The sequence below is a fragment of the Lepisosteus oculatus genome, chromosome 27 (genome assembly GCF_040954835.1).
Source record: "Lepisosteus oculatus isolate fLepOcu1 chromosome 27, fLepOcu1.hap2, whole genome shotgun sequence".
Lineage (NCBI taxonomy): Eukaryota > Metazoa > Chordata > Actinopteri > Semionotiformes > Lepisosteidae > Lepisosteus > Lepisosteus oculatus.
In genome coordinates this window covers 3,673,321-3,685,393 of record NC_090722.1, presented here as the reverse complement: position 1 = coordinate 3,685,393, position 12,073 = coordinate 3,673,321, and positions in this window count along the sequence as shown.

The window sequence follows — 12,073 nt, the reverse complement described above, 5'->3', positions numbered from 1 at the left end:
GAGCCGCGGGATAAGGATAATCACCCCTCGAAGTGTTTAAAAACGTCCTGGCGTATAATTATCTCCCCGGGGAACCGAACCGCGCTGCCGGAGATTTGAGTGCCTCTTCGTGGACTTCGTAACTAAAGCGCGGACCAGCGGCGAACCTACCTGCTCAGTTCCGGCTATGCCACGCTGCCTCCCAGCAAGCTTTGCGCAAGCGCTTCCCACAGGCCCCTCAGCTTAGGCTCACGCCTCCAAAGATTTATTCCAGAGATACTACTAAGTTATTTTATTGGTTTCCAAAGACAGGATCCTGTAAAAAGAGCGTTTTTCTCCCGGACGGCCCTGTCTACATCTTTAAAATCTTTACACTTTAACAAATCATTCCCAGACTCAGAAAGGCAGCAGCCATGATTGATAGCGCACGCCCGTTCGGTGTGTGACTAGCCAGCCTACGATAAAGGGAGGAATGAGTTTAAGAGCTCCTGTGCTCTCACAGGGGCTGCTACAAGCTCGGAAGTCAAAGAAATGTCCCGAAGAGCTGAGGGTGGACGCCGTGTTGTTCTGTCCATACTGATGAAGAAGGATCACCCAGTCCCAGCATGCTCTCTCTCTGGCTCATCGGCTCACGAACCGAAGCCTTCCGCTGTCTCGTTTATGACTGTCATAAAGGCTTTATGAATGAATCACCGCGGACCTCAGTGCAGATTTGCAGTTAACGAGCCTCCAGATGATGACGAATGAACGAGACCTTTCCGTCTGTGTTCCGGGCAGAGGGAGGGAGGTTGTGTTGCTGTCTGCCCCACAGCAAGAGACAGACTGCCATTTGATGGTGATGAATCCCAGGCCATTACACACCGCAAAGCAGAGTATTTTCTTTAATACAAAAGTGAAACGTGGATCAGAATGGATAATGGATCCATCATGATCCATCCCAGACCAGATCCAATGGATAACGGAGCCATTATGATCCATGCCAGACCGGATCCAATGGCCCATGGACAACTAAACGATGACATACAGAAACAATAACACACAACACTAGATGCTGCCAAAACACAGCCTCTGTTTTTAATTCTCACCTCAAAACTTTTCAATGGCCTTCAATTCAGAACCGATTTCTTTCTTGAAATGTCACATCTATACAGGGTTTCATTGTGTTTTCTTGCTGACTGTACTTTTTTATATGTATGATTCATGTAAAGTGCTTGCGGATGCCCTGGATCGGAAGGGTTCTGTGTAAGAATAAAATTGATTACGTAGGAAACGCACCAGAGAATATAAGTACGTGAAGGAATGGAAATTTGGAAAAAAAACATGATTGAGAGCCTTTCTCTCTCCCCTTACCCTGAGCCTAGACAGGTCAGCTCAGGCGAGGTGGCGATGAGCTTACAAGGGGGCCGGGATAGACGCCCCATTTGGAGTCAGAATCAAAGGGATATCGCAGAGATCTCATTGGCTTCATTCATGGATTTATTCTTCAAACATTCCTCAGCTATCGAAAAAGTCTTCTCCTCAAGTCCTTGCATGGAGGATGAGGAGCAGTCCAGCCCCAGTCAGGGGGGCCCTTGGCTGGCGGTGAAACTGATTTCGTTTTTCTTCCTTCGGGTCAAAAAGATGAACGACTGAGATGGCTGCACAGTTACACAAGTGGTTGGGTTGCCTCTTTTTTAAAAAAAGGGGGCTCTGAGTCAATATCACTGACCCCACCCTCTCCAGCAGTAGTGCGCTACAAGAACCTGAATGAACTTTATTATTAGCATTCCATTCCCCCCCCCATTCAGGGTTTGGGGGAGCTAAAGCCTATCCCAGCAAGCAATGGGCACAAGGCGGGGTACACCCTGGACAGGACACCAGTCCATCTCGGGGCAGACAAAGACACACTCTCATACCAGGACAAGTTTTCCCAGAAGCCAATTAACCCACCAGCATGTCTTTGGCCTGTGGGAGGAATCCCACAAGAACATGGGGAGAACACACTGATAGAGCCCTTTTTATCTTAAAAAATACAATTCAGAATAAAACACCTTATCTGCCACTTGCGAAGGACAGAGGTGTCTTCAACAAGCACAGAAAAGGGACTTCTGACACATCTGCATTGTTTAAACATATTTATTTCTCTTAATAAACCACCAGACAGTCTTGTATTGCATAACATTTGGATGTATCAAGCCTGTATTTAAAACATGATGTTGATTGCCATAGTTTTCCTAGCTTGCCTAATGGTATTACCATGATTGAGCTGTTTTACTATATTTCACTGCCTTTGTCAGGAGCTAGACCAGACTGACCAGCTTCTGACATTTCTCCCCAGCTGAACTTCATACACCAGGCTGAGCCCGCTGTCTTGAGATACTGCTCTGGCTCCTGTGATCTGAAGAGAGTGTGTTTGCTAAAGATCAGCGTGCTCCCATGATTTACCAAAGTGCCTTTAAAGAAAATCCCTGCTTTCTCTGTGCTGCTTTCCCTGCACTTGAAACCTTGTTTTTGTTCTGCTGTTGTTGGGGCTTCGGCATCAGAGATTAGTAAAGATATCCAAACGATAAAATATTTATCTCCCTAATTGCAGTCCTTTCACGGTAAACGTATTTACGTTTCCAGACTAATTTGTTGTTAAGACTCCGCCTTAATGCCGGCAGTTCTCGTTTTGCCACGGTCCTGCATACAAACCCTTTCCAGTGGGCGCATTTCTCTCATTAAGCCCTCTTTCAGGTTAATCCTCATAAGACAGGGGACACTCGAGTCTAGGTTAAGAATCCTTGACTTTCAGCCTAACGGAAAAAGATAAGGGCCAGATCAGAGGCATCTACCAGCAGAATACAGCAGGAGACGCATTACAACGTGTTTCCTTTCCCCAAAGGAGCAGTTTAAACCAGTGGAAGATTTTAATCCAATCAAAATAGTCACCACAGGCGTTGCAGTCAAAGGCCACTTTGACTTTTCTCTGTGGCTGATCATGTTGTATGTTTTCCAATTTGGTAAGTGGTCTCGGGATCACACAAACTTCAGAACGGAAGAGTAGGAGAACGGAAGAAGGGTACAGGGGTTCGGCTCAGCAGGTTAACCCCAGGAGGTGGGGGCTGCAGGCTCTGACCCAGAGGTTGTGGGTTTGAGCCTGGGGTGTTTCACTGGGATTTCTCAGGCAGGAGTACACAAGTTACTCAGCAGTGCTAGTGGTAGGGTTAAAGGTAGTTGTCCTGAGGTTTGTAAAGTCATGGTCACATAGTGACCTCTGTGACCATCTGGGTGGCATTAATTATGGGGAAAAACATCCCGCCACAGTGCATGGAGCCTCACTGCCAGAGGATGATCAGCTTGATGGTGGGTGGCTGGGTTGGAGGATCCTGTCTGCATTTCCTAATTTGTCATAAACACCCAGCTTTGAGTCATGTGGACAACCATTCATCCATCTTCCAACGACTTCCTCCAAGTTCAGGGTTGTGTGGGAGCCAGAGCCTATACCTACAAGCAACAGGCGCAAGGCAGGCTATACCATGGACATGACGCCAGTCAATCACAGGGCACACAGACACAAAAACAGACACGCTCACACCAGGGCCAATTGTCCCAGAAGCCAAATAAGCTAGCAGCATGTTTTTGCACTGTGGAGGAAACCCGATCATCTGCAGGAAACACAAAGGAACACGAGGAGAGCATACAAACTTCATACAGACACCACCCCAGGTCCAGAATTGAACCCGGGAGCCACAGAGCTGTGATGCAGCAGTGCTCACCACTGCTCCACTGTGCCAACCTCCCACTATGACTATCACTGTTCTAAGTGAAACCTTTTTTCAAGAAACTCGTCATCTTATGTTTTAATAGATGAATGTGTTATGATCTTGTGTTGATGGGGATGTACCCCAGTTCACTGTAGGTCTTTTTTTTGTATTGTGTTGATTCATGTTGTGAAATGAAACTGCTAAAAAACCCCAGAAATGAGGCATTTGACTGGAACAATTAACAGAGGTCAGTATTGCTCTGGTCTATAAAGTCTGATGTATCTGCGATCAGCCCCTGCTCCCCTGCTATGAAAGGAGCTCCTTTCATAGATCGCCAACCCTCAATTTGTAAAGGCTTGAATCTATCTGTGTTTGACCACCTAACCAGCTGATTTGTACAATCAATTGATTAATTAGACACTACTCTACACTACACTAACAGGAACGCCAACACCTTGTAAATCTTAATGCCTACAGTGGGTCATTCCTGACAACACTGAATCAATTTATTTCCCAAATTAATCAAAACTCATGGGTTCCAAGTATTTACATACTAATGTTTTGTATAGGACGTATTGTAAAGGACAAGCTGGACTGACACTCTCCAGGACTAGGGTGGGCTACTCCTGATCTGGGATGGACAGCCCCTACATAGATCACTTCCCTCTCGCTAACATCGAAGGGGAACTGCAAGGCGATGATGATATCCCGAGGTCAGAGAGAATCAGCATTGAGAGTCTCTCAAGCCACAGTGAAAGCAAACTTTACACAAAACTCCAATTTACATCACAAAATAGACACAAATGTCCAGGTTTGCGCAGCACCATGCTGCTGTCATTGTCTGCCATTCCGAATGTGGCACAAAAAACCTCTGGTGAGGTATAGCAGTCTTTTTACACTGTAAACAAGCAGGCTTGTTAATACATCTCTTTTAATCCGACAGAAATACTGCTCTTGACTTTGAGGCAGTTTTGAGGATATGTGGGACTTGTTAACTGCCTGCAGATCATGTTGGAACATTGCTGTGGTGAAATGTCTGCTGCACAACCTGCGCTTATTCACTTGGACTGGACATCCCAGTACATTACTTCCCTCTTGCTAACATGAATCGTGGAAACCGGGAGGGTCAATTTTAAAACGTCTCGGACCAACAGATCAAAACAAGTCTGCTGAAAACAGATGCAAAGAATACTACAGAAGAGCAATAACTAGAAGAGGCAGGAGAAAATCTGTAACTTAGCCATGTCAGAGCAGAGGTGGCTGTTCAATGAGGATGGCCATTGATCTCTGCGAAAGAAACAGAAGGAATCTGATTGACTTCCAAAATCGTACATACCGTAGTTCACTTTTTAACCTTCTTATAATAGATTTATGCCATAGATTTTCCCCTTGTTTGCACAGAAACAACAGATCTTTCATATAGTAAGAAAATGAATGTGAGTGCTTTGGAAATCGCAGTGGGGCCACAGTAGGGTAACAGATTCGTGTCTGAGCAGCAAGAGATTGAACCACATTGAGCGATGGGTCATTTGCACACAGTCGAACCCACTGCAACCCACTGGCCAGCCCTAATTGCATGAGAATGGATTTTCCATTGTGGTGGGCTAATAGGTGAACTGAGGAAGGGGGGAGGGAGAGAAAGATGCACAGACAGGACTCAAGAACTGGACAAATACTTTAGCACAATCAGAGGCCGATTGATCAATGGCTGACCAGCTCTTGCAAACATAAAATGGAATTTTAGGCTCATCAAAAAATGCTGCTGCCACACTGGTTACAAAATCCAACTTATCTGACTTCCGTGTGAGTAATCTTTAGTGTCTGTATATTTTATTTCGGTACTTCTTTCACAGAACATCCCTCTAATCTCCAGTTAAACTGTGTTTAGCTCTCTTCTAAAAAAATGTAAGCTATGGTTATAGGTCATGCATAGCTAAAAAACAAAATATTAAAGGTTCCAGAAAACTGGAGAGGGGTTCAAGGGAAATAAACCACTGCTGCTCCATGCCAAGCACAGTGTGCAACAAGGACACACATTTCCCATTTCTTCCCCATCTAAGAATGCCAGTGAAAACGTGTTGGAATTTTTACTCGAGAGTGGCAAAAAGTCTAGCCTCCACTTTGAGTGTTATGGTGTGCCCTACAAGCCGGAGGTTGTTGCTGGTTTCAATCCAGGCTGTGCCACTAGGCTGCTCTTGAATGAGCACGACATGTCCATGTGCAAATTCTTTTAATCCAGACCCCTGTGAGCTTTCGGCACAGCCAGCGAGAGCTGTGTCAGTTTTCTTTCACGAGAGGAAAGCCCCACTGATTGATCTTTGGGGCACCAGAACTGGAAATAAAAGGAGACAACTTGAAAATACATTCCAGGAGATCTGTGTAATTCCCTTCAGATCTCCAGGGTCAGCACGGATATGGGGGGTAGCTGTAATCTACAATTGAAAAGTCACTAGCCATTCCATAGAAAATGCAAATTATTTGCAACATAGAGCTGAACTATGGCAATGAATCAGTAAACAAACCTCTTTCAGGCCATTGCTTTTTCATTTTAAGTTTCCAATGCTTTGGAACCAATAAAGAATTGTATACTGGCCGTCACCATGGAGATGGACATGTGTCGAACCTCTTAAGGACTAAAAATGCTCTTTACTTCCCTGCTGGCTTGGCCACCTTGCTGTGAAACACTTCGTGAGTTCAGGTTCATCCTAAGCATGTGGAAACGTGTAGAGCCTCCTGCAAGGTTACGGCCCAGCAGAAGAGTAGTGACAAATGAGCTGGCACTTTAAAAGGAGCAGGGGTGACGTCTTTCAGCAGCTGAATTATTCAGACAATTTACTGGAGGAATCGCTGCCCCCATAATCCAAGGTAAAACAGTCTCATTCGTTTTAAATCCGGCCACCTCTTCCACTCACATTCTGACGTCAGCTCACCCCGCTGCTGTTCTTCATCAGACTAGCACTCAGGGACTCAGGCAAGCCTTGAGCCTGGGCTGTGGCGAGCCGAGTCTGTGATAGGGCTTTCCAAATGGCACCGAGCAATGGGTCTAGTGCTGGCTGGGTCAGCAGCTGCAACGGGCTGCTCCACTCTAGAGTCTTGCTGTCACGGGGGCCGGTCCTGACTCTCGTGTAGCGCATATATAGGACCCTGTGCAGACAGTATAATCCGGAAGTGGCTGGGAAAGGGCTTTGGGGAACGTCTCCTCCCTGCGTCTGTTTACACTTACTTCTGGATTATACCGTCTGCACAGGGTCCTGATCTACGCGCCGTTACACCTGGTGTGAGTGTGTGTGTGTCTGTGCTCTGCTATTGACTAATGTCCCATCCAGCGTATACCCTGCCTTGAGCCTGTGGCTTGCTGGGATAGACTCCAGTTCCCCCCACGGTCTTGAATTGGATGAAGAGGCTAGAAAGTTGATGGATGGGTACTCTTATCCACAGTGCAGCTACATACTGGTAGGTCAACTGGCCCTGGTGTGAGTGTGTCTGTCTGCCCTGTGATGGACGGGCGTCCTGTCCAGGGTGTACCCTGCCTTGCCCCCACTGCATGCCTGGATAGGCTTTAGCCTCCACCACCCCCCCGCAACCCTGAATTGCAAGTGTGGTCAAATAATGAAAATCCGCAAAGCATTTGCTCCTTACAAATCACCAGTCATTTGGTTAGCCCAATTGACTCTTAATTTGTCGATTTCGAATTTGTGTGTGTGTTATACAGGGGGGTACAAAAACCATTACCATATGCAACTCCGGGGGGACCAGACTGCTAGCAGTCCGGTTCGTTTTTTTTCATGAAGTTAATAACAAAAAAAAATCAATCCTCAAAAATCCATAAAAACATCCTCCAAATCAAACGAGTAGCTTTTCATCCTCTCGTGTGATGCACCTCTTCAGGAATTCATCCGTGTTGGAAAACGTGGGAATACTGAAACACGTCTCACTGGGTTTTTTTTTCTTGCTACCTGTCTCCCGAAGCTTTTTCAACTGCCTTGAAAGCCGGAACGTGCAAGCCGGCAACACCAGCAGCATGAGAAACAGGGGAGGTGGAACAATGTGTCGCTGAAGCCTCATGGGAGCCCCCCGGCCTGCTTAGAAGTTCTCAAACGCCATCGATCTCGGAGTCAAGAACAGGAGACCCTCTCCTCCGCAGCCCCGCCTGGTAATCGGCCAGGGGGAACGTGCTTTGAATGTCCTGAACATCTTTCTTTCCCCCGTGCGGGTATCGACCGCCGAATAAAGCTCTTTAAAGGCGCACAAGACAGGGAGCTAACAGACGCAGCCGATGCTAAAAGGGCAGGAGAGCTGGAACAAATTAGCAGACCTGATTCTTTCATCCACTGCTCTGAGCCAGACACACTCAGCCAGCATTACCTGTCCGCCTGCAGGACTAATCTTAGACACGACCCTGCGGCTTTTGATCAATACATTAGATTCTGACCTCCTCTGAAAGTGAAGCAGCTGGGCTTTAATCAGGCCAGTCCCCGCGATGGTGGGCTTGATCAGGACTGGTGGAGATGTTGTGGAGCTGGACGCTGCTGTGATACACAGGAAAAAATGCTGACTTTAAGTAGTCGTACTAATCAAAGTCGTTTTGACTTTCAAAAATAGCAATAATGCAATTAGGGTTTTGTTTAACACCTAGGAGGTGCCAATTTTGTTTTTATCAAGAGAGAAGAGGAGAAGGAAACAGGTTCAGATGTAGCAAATGAGAACTTAGTTAAAGTCTGATTTCTGGATTTGACCACAAGACCAGAGTCAAAACCCCTTTTGTGAAAAGATCCTTGCTGTGGGCAGGAACTCCTTTCTCTTTTTTAGCACATCCTTCAAAAGGTGGAAGGGTCTTATACAGCGATCCGTCTCACTATACTGGGACCTTGGTTTGCAAATTGTGCTCCAGAATGAAAGACTGCCACCTGCTGGTGTACCAGTACTTCAAAAGGCAACTGGAGAAGTGTCACTGCAGGAGGCACTTCTTTACACCAAGAGTGGTGGGGGTTGTTAAAAAAAACTGTTCTTTTCTTCTATGAAAACAAAATTAAAAGGTCATCATAGGGTTGGTCCTGACTACTGTGAATTGTGAATACTTTCAGAGATTAAAGACAAAGAAGGTCGATTTATTTTAGTTCAAGGGAAAACAGGAGATTGCTTAGTAACTCTGCTTAAAGTTCATTCACCAACGGGAAGTGATATAATTTTTCAAATCAACATCAAATATTTAGCAGGCACAGAAACAATAGGACTGCCAATACCAGGAAGGGATTTTAATCTTTATCTAAACCCCAAATTGGACACCTTCAAGAAGCCTAAACCTCTGATAAAATATGTAAATAGATCTATTGAAGACCTGCATATATTAGTTGTGTGGAGAAACTACAGAGATGAACTGTATATATTTCACTGACCCTCATAACTCATGTGGTAGATTAGATCACTTCCTTATGAACAGAAAAGACAGAACCAGGGTTAAGGAATGTGTAGCTGCAATAGCTGATCTATCTGACCAGGCAGCAGTTACTTTAATAGTAGCTTTAAAACTTTAGCAAGCAGAACAATCTATGGAAGATGAACTACGGTGTTTTGAATGATAGTAATATCAAAGACTAAATTAAACAGGAGATTGAACTATGTTTACAAAACAGTGATGCAGAAGAGGTGTCCCCAGTAATTTTAAGGATACAGCCAAAGCAGTGCTTAGAGGGGAACTTATCTCGATTTGGTCAGAACAGAAAAAATAAGATGGAGGGCACTACAGTCTGAATTAAAATGTATTGAACAAGAGAATACATGATCACCTACCCAAAAGACATACAAGTAATTATTGAAAATCTGAGCAGAAAAAAAACATGTGCAAGCTGCTGAAATAGAAACAAAATGAAAATTCCTAAAACACAATTACTATTAATCAGGAGCCAAATAAATACAAATATGAGCAAGACAACCATGCGAAGAACAAGCCAAAGCCACAATCCATAAAATGATTGACTTGGAAACGGGACAATCGCATTACAGACTAGAGGAAATACAAGCAACCTTTTCTGACTACTCCAAATATTCACACTCGCAAACTGGAATCCCAAATAAACAGGGCCTGTTCTTTCGCTAGGGTCTTTCAAACCTTGCCATTTCTAAGTGCTGAACAAAAGACTATATTCACGGCAGGAATAAACTGTGAGGAAACGTATCCTAAATCTAGCAAACCAGCAGGGACTGGTGGCTTCCTGAGTGAATTCTCTAAGATATACCGAAAACAATTATCTCCTCTGCTTCATCAACTTCTGACTGGATAAAGGATCCTATCCTGAAGAGCAGCTCTTATTTCCATTATTGCGACAGGAAGGGAGGAGACCAGTCTAGATGTGGGTCTTTTCACCTGTTTCCATTTTTAACACGGACTATAAGATTTATGCTGCAATCATGACCAAAAGTGTGGAGAGAATTCTAACTCATCTGATTAATTCAGATGATAAAGATACAGTATATAGCCAGTTATATCCAGGACAGACAAACGCTAGATAATTTTGGCCTTACATTATGTATTATGGAACCCATTGAGGATCGAAAGATGGTTTAGATGCAGAAAGAGCTTTTGATTGGGTCAGTTGGGAATTGTTATATCAAGCACTCAAGAGATTTGGATTTGGAAATGCATTTTTAAACGCAACTGAAATCATTCATTCAAATCCTACTGCGCAAATTAAGATCGATGGTTATCTAATCAGATGGACCTGATGTTTAAAAGAGACAGGGATGCCCTCTGTCTCCTCCTTTGTTTTCTATAGAACCTCTAGCAGAATGGATTCGATGAAATGCAAACATTAACGGGACAGAAATCAATGGGCATGAACATATGACCGCACTATATACAGTTATAGCGCTGTATACAGCTGATATCCTCTTACATTTACATCAGCCTACTGCACCTTACAGACACTCTGGATCTCCTGGAGAAATCTGGTGAGATATCTGGGTAGCAACTAAATGTAGGGAAGACAGACTTCTGTCTTATAATTATAATCCAACAGATCAACTAAATGGGGAAATGTAAACTAAACTGGCAGTTAACATCTTCTAAATATTTAAGTGCACACTTACAAAAAGACCGCTCGCAAATGTCCAGTTTGAATTACTGTCCCTGAATTCACAGAAAAACAGATGATATTATTGGATGGGATTTGCTCCCTCTTCCAATAAGATCTAGAAAAGAGGCCATGTGCTACCAAGACTTATATTTTATGAGTAAACTGTTACTTCAAAAACATTAACCAGTTGAGATCAGTTGATCGGAAACAGCTGAGATTTTCCGATCAATAAGATACTATCTACCTTCTGATTTTGCCCTGCTCACTGCTGGTGTGGGAACCTGCCTCTGAGCAGTGAGAACAGACGGGGGAGAGCTGTCAGACTGTGTCGGGATCTTTCAGCCCTGCTCCACTCCTCTCAGTCCCGAGTCCTGTGTGGAGCACAGTCCATCCTAGAGGACCCCTCCCACCCTCTGATTCAAGACTTGCAGTTCCTCCCCTCAGACCGCAGATACAGATTTCCCAACCTCAAAACAAACAGGCTCAAGTTCTCATTCGTACCTGTGGCCATAACCCTGCTCAACAGATGATTCTCCTGTGCGTGTGTATTGTTTATTTGTGCGTCTTCTTTATATTGTCTGCTTGCAGTAAAACAAATTGGCCCCTGGGGATCATAAAGGCTCTGTCTATTGTCTCTGAAGCTGAAAACTACAGAATGAATTAGAGAGGACGAACAGCCTTCTCTTGTCTGTAACCTTTCTCATACTCTATCTACAGTACACCAGCAGACAATACAGCCCAACGGCACAGAGGACTGTAGGATGGGATCTACCATCTGTCGGTGAAATTCACACCATCCACTGTCACAATTGTTGTGTCATACAAGTGACAAAGCTCAGGTGTCTGTGAAGCAGAAGTCCCTTTATTTCATATGCATATGGAAGTCCGGCTTGCAACCACCAGACTTAAAAAATAAGTAGCTGAAGATGGTCCTTTATACCTTAAAACAAAAAGAGTTACTATGACACATTCTAAACAAATGATAAGACAGCAACACACGCCAATTAATTATATCTAAGTTGCAAACTAGACAACAGTTAGTTATTTTCATGTTCTGGGCATACAGCCAGCTTACCAAGTACATGCCCTTTATCTTACTGACCGAGGACAGGCAGCATCTTTATACTTTCTGTATTTGACCGCAAAGCCAACTTCAAGACACTAGACTGCATAGTTTGAAAAAAATACAAAAACAAGAAATTCTATTATTATCTCACTTCCCAGCTGGCTCTCTTATCTCTTCACGATGAAGCCCGATCCATTGCTGAGGATCCCAACCATCTCGTGCACAAACTT